This window comes from Sapajus apella, unplaced genomic scaffold (assembly GCF_009761245.1).
Source record: "Sapajus apella isolate SASKATOON/1434 unplaced genomic scaffold, GSC_monkey_1.0 scaffold12, whole genome shotgun sequence".
NCBI classification, from domain to species: Eukaryota; Metazoa; Chordata; class Mammalia; order Primates; family Cebidae; genus Sapajus; species Sapajus apella.
In genome coordinates, this window is record NW_022436952.1 from 27,340,299 (window position 1) to 27,348,703 (window position 8,405).

At 34.7% G+C, this 8,405-nt stretch overlaps 1 long non-coding RNA gene across 1 annotated transcript; it reads right to left on the bottom strand.

Moving 5' to 3' along the window:
- Positions 1 to 4,183: 4,183 nt before the first annotated feature.
- LOC116553296 lies at positions 4,184 to 5,088 on the bottom strand. Its single transcript, XR_004269692.1, has 2 exons — positions 4,999 to 5,088; positions 4,184 to 4,904 (listed from the first exon to the last, which is right to left on the bottom strand). It is a non-coding gene; the product is annotated as an uncharacterized LOC116553296 (long non-coding RNA).
- Between the last annotated feature and the right edge of the window lie 3,317 nt (positions 5,089 to 8,405).

The following is an 8,405-nucleotide window of genomic DNA, read 5'->3' on the forward strand; positions in this document are numbered from 1 at the left end:
AAAAAAAAAAAAAAAAAAAAAAAAAAAAAAAAAAAAAAAGAATTATACTATATTTTGAGAGATGTATGTCAACTATCATTTTTATTTTATTATTATTTTTTTTGAGGTGGAGTCAAACTGAAATGCAATGGCACGAAATCTTGGCTCACTGCAACCTCTGCCCCCAGGGTTCAAGTGATTATCCCACCTCAGGCTCCCAAGTAGCTGGGATTACAAGCGCCTGCCACTGTGCCTGGCCAAATTTTGTATTTTTGGTAGAGATGGGGTTTCATCATGTTGGCCAGGCTGGCCTTGAACTCCTGACCTCATGAGCCACCTGCCTCCCACAGGTGTGAGCCATCATGCCCAGCCTCAACTATCATTTTACTGAAGGACTGTAGGTCCTAGAATATTAGAGAATTTCATTTATTACCAAGATTAAAAGCAAACATGATTAATATTTACAAATGTATTGAGTTATCTGAATTTATTGTGGAGATTTTCTAATATGAGTTGATTTTAAAAGTTACCAAGATTTAAAAAAAAGTTACCAAGATTTCTGGTATAAAAAAGGAATTACAGCTAATTATATTTCAAATGGGTATGAAAGTGAACAATAAGGGTAATAGTAAAAGGAAGAAAATAAAATGTTATAATAAAGATGAGAACATAATACAGATAAAAAAGTGATATAAAGGTATAACTTTTCAGAAGAGATTAAAAACTATCTACAATAATATACATTGTATGACTGCTGGATATTATGATTATATCCTTCAGCCTCTTATCTAGTTTGTAAAGAGATATTGACTGTTTCCCTCATTAATGGCAAGTGTAAATAGCTGAGGTGGGCTTTCAAAGACAATTTACCACCTCCCCACATGGGGCTTTGGAAGGTTGTCACTAAACTAATTATTTCTGTGGAAATATCTTAATGGAATTTATTTCACTGTTGAGTCTTATTTCTACCTCAAGTCTTTTATAGAGGCAATAAATTTTACAAAATTGCATGGAAAAAAATATCAGCAATCAACCTTTAGAGAAGTAGTCTTTTGCAAAAACATGGTTTCTATTGTATTTGTACCATAATAGGAAATGTAGCAGTTTTCTAGTAAAGAACACCACAAGATCTTACAGAAAATTCGGTTTGAACTAAGAGACTAAAGAGAGATAGAGATCAAATTTTTGAAGTTAAAATATTTCTATTGATAACCTTTTATTCAAGTATTATTGAGTGTTATTTTCATTAGATAATTTGACTGGCTTCTCATATATATTGCGTATAGTATTGCAGTCTGGAAATGGAATAGTCACTTTCCTCCATTAAAGTAAGCTTTGTCTGTGTCTGAATGCCCAGACTTAACAGTGTTGCTAATCACTCAGGCAAAATGTGTGACCAAGTCTACATTTGCTGGAAATTTCTGATGTTATAAATACTTGTAAATACTAATTAATCATGATTGATTAGTATTTTCAGCAAGGAACCAGAGGTAACATAGAGTAACCTAGCAAGTGGATTTACTTTTACAGATTCATTCCTCTACAATTCTGTTCATGGTTCATGTTTTTTTGTTTGTTTGTTTGTTTTGTTCTGGTTTCTTTCATTGTGGTAAAATACACATAACAAAATTTTCTGTCTTACCCATTTTTAAGTACACAATTTAGTGGTATTAAGTACATTCATATTATTGTACAACTATTACCACCATTCGTCTCCAGAACTGTTTTCCTTTTGCAAAACTGAAACTTTCTATCCATTAAACAATAACTTCTCATTCTTTCCTCCTCCTAGCCCCTGGCAACTATCATCCTGCTTTTTGACTCTATGATTTTGACTACAATTAATAACTAATTTGAGTGGACTCATACAGCATTTATCTTTTTGTGACCAATTTATTTCAGTTAACACGATGTCCTCATCAAGGTCCACTCATATTGGGGCATGTATTAGAATTTATTTCCTTTTTTTTTTTTTTTTTTTTTTTTTTCTTTTTTCTGAGACAGAGTCTTGCTCTGTTGCCAGGCTGAAGTACAGTGGCTTGATCTTGGCTCACTGCAACATCTGCCTCTGCCTCCTGGGTTTAAGCTACTCTTCTGCCTCAGCCTCCTGAGTAGCTGAGACTACAGGTGTACGCCACCATGTAGTTTTGTTTTTTAAAAAAGTTTTTGTCTTTTTAGTAGAAATGGGGTTTCACCATGTTGGCCAGGCTGGTCTCAAACTCCTGACCTCAGGTGATCTGCCTGCCTCGGCATCCCAAAGTATTGGGATTACAGGTATGAGTTACTGTGCACAACCAGAATTTGTTTCCTTTTTAAGGCTGAATAATACTCTGTTGTATATATGTATCACATTTTGTTTATCCATTCATCAGTCAGTGGATACCTGGGTTGCTTCCATGTTTTAGCTACTATGAATAATACTGCTATTATATAGATGTACGATTATAGATGTATAAGTTTCTCTTTGGGACCCAATTCTTTTGAGTTGGGTTATACCAATTCTACCCATAGAATTGCTGGGTCATTTGGTAATTCTATTTTTAACTCTTTGAGGAAACCATTTCCACAGTGGCTGTACTATTTTATATTTTCAACAATGCATAGGGTTCTGATTTCTCCACATCCTTGCCAATGCATGTTATTTTCTGTACCTCATTATACTTTTGATTTGTGTTTTCCTAATTAGCAATATTGAGCTTTTTTTTTCATGTGCTTTATGACCATTTGTGTATCTTCTTTGGAGAAATGTCTATTCACATCATTTGCCTACTTTTTAATTGGGTGGTTATTTATATTGTTGAATTCTTTATTAATTCCTTGTTAGATATATGGTTTGCAAATATTTTCTCTCATTCTGTAGGTTGTCTTTCTCCTCTGTTGATACTGTCTTTTGATGCACAAATTTTTAAAATTTCCATAAAGTCCAGTTTGTCTATTTTTTTGTTGTTGCCTGTGTCTTTGGTGTCATATCTAAGAAAGCATTGCCAAATCCAATGTGCTTTCTGCTTTCTTGCCTTATGTTTTTTTAAATAAGAATTTTATAGAATCAGGTCTTACATTTAGGTCATGGAGCCATTTGGGGTTAATTTTTGTACATAGTATTAGGTAAGATCCAATTTCATTCTTGTGCATGTGGTATACAGTTTCCCAGCTCCATTTGTTGAGAAGGCTGTCCTTTTCTCCATTGAATGGTTTTGACACCGTTGTCAAAAATCACTTTACTATATATGCAAGGATACATTTCTGGATTCCCTATTGTATTTCATTGTTCTTCATATGTGTCTGTCTTTATGTCAGTACCATTCTACTTTGATTACTGTAGCTTTGTTGAAACTTTGGAAATCAGAAAGTGTGGCCGGGCATGGCGGCTCACACCTGTAATCCCAACACTTTGGGAGGCTTAGGTGGGCGAATCATCTAGGTCAGGGGTTCAAGACCAGCCTGGCCTGCATAGTGAAACCACATCTCTAATACAAAAATTAGCTGGGTATGGTGGCGCATCTCGCTAATCCCAGCTACTCCTCAGGAGGCTGAGGTATGAGAATCACTTGAACCCAGGAGGTAGAGGTTGTAGTGAGCTGAAATCGCACTACTGCACTCCAGCCTGGGAAGCAGAGCAAGACTCCATCCCAAAAAAAAAGAAAAGAAAGGGTGAAGCGTGACTCCTCCAACATTGTTGTTCCTTTTCAGGATTATTTTGGCTATTCAGAGTCCCTTGAAGTTCCATATAAATACTAGAATGAGTTTGTCTATTTCTACAAAAAAACATTATTTGGATATTTAAAAAGATTGCATTAAATCAGCAGATCACTTTGGATAGTATTGATATCTGAACAATATTAACCCCTTCAATTCATGAGCATGGAATTTCTTTTGTTAATGTCCTCTTTGCTTTCAGAAATGTTTAGTGGTTTTCATTGTATTGCTTCTTTGGTTAATACCTAAGTATTTTATTCTTTTTGGTGCTACTATAAATAGAACTATTTTCTTAATTTTCTTTTCAGACTGTTCACATTTAGTGAATAGAAATGCAACTGATTTTTGTGTGTTGACTTTGATTCCTGCCTTTTTGATGAATTTATTAGTTCTGACGTACGTGTGTGTGTGTGTGTGTAATCTTTAGGGTTTTCTACAAATACAATCATATTATCTGTAAAGAGTTAATTTTACTTTTTCCTTGCCAATTTGGATGTCTTTTATTTATTTCTTTTTTTTTTTTTTTTTTTTTTGCCTAATTTCTCTGACTAGCACTTCCAGTGCTCTGTAGAATAGAAGTAGACAACCAGGCAACCTTATCTTGTTTCTGATTTTACAGAAAAAGCTTTTAATCTTTCATCGTTGAATATAATGCTTTTTGTGGGTTTGTCATATATAACTTTTGTTATAGCGAGGTAGTTTCTGGTCTTAGTTTTTTGAGTGGTTTTATCATTTAAGGGTTTTTTGAATTTTATCAAACATCAATTGAGATGATCATGTGGGTTTTTTCCTTCATTTTGTTAATGTGGTATATTCTTTGATTTTTCATGTGCTGAACCATCCTTACAGTCCATGAATAAATCCCATTCAGTCATGGTGTATAATTCTTTTAATATGCTACTGAATTCTATTTCTAGTGTTTTGTCTTATGGTTCATGATTTTCAACCAAGTGAGATAAATTATTTAAAATGAGGTCACAGGGCAAACTACTGCTCCCATAATTGGAGATACCAACAGGTGAAAACACAGAGTCACAGCTTAGTAGAGCAGAAACCCACAAATAGCAACCTCTACAGGTACCAATATCAGAGTAGAGAGATCTGAATTGTAATTGACATGTTCCTGGAAACTCAAGTGTGGAGTTTGAGTGGTACCTGCTCATAGCTAGTCATAGGGGATTTAGGGGAACCCAGTCATATGGGTGTCCCGACACTTCTGTGAGTTTTACCTCCAAGAGCTGTATCAAATTCTCACAGTGAATTTAAAAAAAAAAAAAAAAAAAAATCCCACTGTGTTTCTGGAAGGGAAAGGGGAAAAGGAACCATGTGGAAATACACCAGAACACTTTGTTCTTCTTAACAAGCTCTGCCCTAAGGATAAATAGTTAACTAGAGTCTAACCTTCTAGGGTTTTTTTAGAGCCTAACTGACCTGGGATAAGCTGCATACCCAACTCCAGCCCACTCTATACATCCTGTCCCACCTAAGGGGTAAGGAGTCGGGGTAGACTGAGAAGCAACATGAAGATCACAGTCTGGAGGTACAGGCTCACTAAAAGATAGAAACCTTATCATAGGACTGTAGAATGCTTCTCCTTCCTCCACATCCTACCACCACATTACTAAAGGCCTATTTATAGCAATTCTTTTTACCAAGTATATCATGTCTGGCTATCAAGAAAAATTACAGGCCGGGCGCGGTGGCTCACGCCTGTAATCCCAGCACTTTGGGAGGCCGAGGCGGGTGGATCACGAGGTCAAGAGATCGAGACCATCCTGGTCAACATGGTGAAACCCCGTCTCTACTAAACTACAAAAAATTAGCTGGGCATGGTGGTGCGTGCCTGTAATCCCAGCTACTCAGGAGGCTGAGGCAGGAGAATTGCCTGAACCCAGGAGGCGGAGGTTGCGGTGAGCCGAGATCACGCCATTGCACTCCAGCCTGGGTAACAAGAGCGAAACTCCGTCTCAAAAAAAAAAAAAGAAATAAAAATTACAGGACGTGCTAAAAGGCAAAAACACAGTTTGAAGAGATAGAGCAAGTATCATAACCAGATATGGCAGGAATGTTGGAATTATCAGACCAAAATTTTTGCAGCAGGTTTTAGGACCTACTTATAACTTAGGACCTTAAAGATCAATTTTTTAAATATACAGGGACGTTTCAATTATAGATGAATTTAGTTCATAATAATAATAAAGCATCCTATGTTTCTCAGCTTGTGAAGCAAATTATCTGCAGTACTACTGAGTCCTTTAGGCTTAATCTTTTTAGTTACGAAGTCTTGCTTGATGGACATTAGTACCAGCCCAGTGAGTCTTCTCCTACCGTACGATATAAATTCTTTTGCACAACACAGACTAGATGTTTATTGCTGTACAGATTTACCAAAGCAATATGTAGAAGATACATAGGGAAAATTGTTATGAATAGTATGCTGAATAAACAAATAGCCAAAATCAATTTACTTAATATGATCATGGAAATTGAACTTTGGTATTTCCAGTGAAATCAAACTTTTGAGGTATATCTTGTTTGTGAAACTTCTATGTATTTAGATATTGCATTATCTAAAAGCGTATTCCATGTAAGTGGTAATTGTGAAACATTTTTTCATTTTGCTAGTAATTCTCTGGAAAATGTTAATCTTGAGTTCTGTATTCTAATGTGTAGTAATACATGTTCATTTTATTTTATTTATGTGGGTTTTTTTTTTTTTTTTTTGAGACAGAATTTCACTCTTGTTGCCCAGAGTAGAGTGCAATGGTGCAATCTCAGCTCTCTGCAGCATCTGCCTCCTGGGTTCAAGCAATTCTCTTGCCTCAGCCTCCTGAGTAGCTGAGATTATAGGCATGCGCCACCATGCCTGGCTAATTCTATATTTTTAATAGAGATGGGATTTCTCCATGTTGGTCAGGCTGGTCACAATATATGTTCATTTTATAATGTCTTCCAACAATTAAGAGAAAATGCACTACCTGAATTGTAATTGTTATGGACTGAATTGTCTCCGCAAAATTCATATGTTGAGGTTTTAACCTCCTGCACCTCAAAATGATACTGGCCCCTATATCATATTACAGTAAGTTTTAGAACGTTAAATGAGATGTTTAAGGTGGATCCTAATCCATTATGATTGGTCTCATTATAAGAAGATAAGGACGCAAATAGAAGAAACACCATGTGAAGACAGAGGGAAAAGATAGCCATTTATCAGCCAAACAGAGAGGCCTCAATAAATCAACCCTGAAGACATCTAAATCTGGAACTTCTCATCTCCAGAACTGTGGGAAAATTTTCTGTTGTTTAATCCACCCAATCTGTGGTGCTTTGTTATGGCAGCCCTAGCAAACTGATACAGTAATGATAGTAATTTTCCCCATAGGGAAATTTTCTTCTCTATATAGAAGTTTGTTTAAGATTAAAAATTTGGAAATAATCTCAAATTTACAGAAAGTTGCAACAATAATTCAGAGAACACCCTTATACTCTTTACTCAGTTTAACCTATTTTTTGCCCCATTTGCTTTGTCTCTCTACTTATTCATACATATATATATTTGAACCATTTGAAAATAAGTTACATATACTATGCCCTGTTATCCCTAAATACTTCACACTTTCTAAAAATAGGGACATGCTATTACATAACCGCAGTACAGTTATTAACTTGAGAAAATGTAACATTGATAAAGTACTTTAATCTGTTGTCCACATTGAATGGAAGATTTTTTTTTTAACTTTGAGTCACTGAGGTTTTTTTTGTTTTATTTTGGTTTTGTTACAATAACATAGTGATTTTTGTTTGTTTCTTTGTTTTAATTTGTTTTCCTGGGGCATAATGGTTCAATGGCCATACTATCTGAGTAGCAGTTTTAATCAGACTGAGTTTAAATTCTAGCTCTACTTGCTTAGCTGATTGATTGATCTTGGGAAAAATTATTTAACCTCTCTGTGCTTTAATTTCTTCACCTGTAAGGTTAGTAGGGTTACTAAGAGAATTAAATGAAAGAATATTTAACAGCTCTTAGTAAAGTACATGCCATATAGTAAGGATTTTTATTATCTATCCAAATAATTTTTAAGTAGTAATTTTTCCTATAGGCTTAACAATGAAATGTTGCTTCTTTCTTTTGAAGTCAGAAAACAATACCTAAAGTTCTCTAGTAAAACTTCCTAGGTTCGTATCCAAGTCATGGCACAAAAAGAAAAAAATAAAAATAAATAAAAAATTTAAAAGAAAAAACTTCCTGAAACAGCATATAACAGATGATATTTTAAAAAGATCAATAAATTAGAGATGAATTCAGCAAATCATTCTTTAGCCACCTATGGTTTAAAAAAAAGTAATTCATAAAACTTCCATTATTTTAATAATTGCAGGAAGCTGCCCTGTCGTAGCAGATAATTTAGGTAAAACCCCATCCAATGTGTTTACTGTAAACTGCTACTCCCTATGTATTACGCTTTGTTCATCTAACAAACATTTTGAAAATTTTTTCATTCTTAGGCATATAAACAATGTCACTAAAAGAATTCAGAATGTTTTGGAGTTTTTTTACTTCCTTAGAAAATGTCATTGTTACCAAATTCAACAGCTATGATTGAGAATATAATGCTCTTGATTCCTCCTTAACCTTTCTTATAAAGCCACTAAATGTGTTTTTAGACTATTTCGCAGAATCCTTATTTTTTTATACTTTTTATTTTAGTTTAGCTTTTTAATCAGCA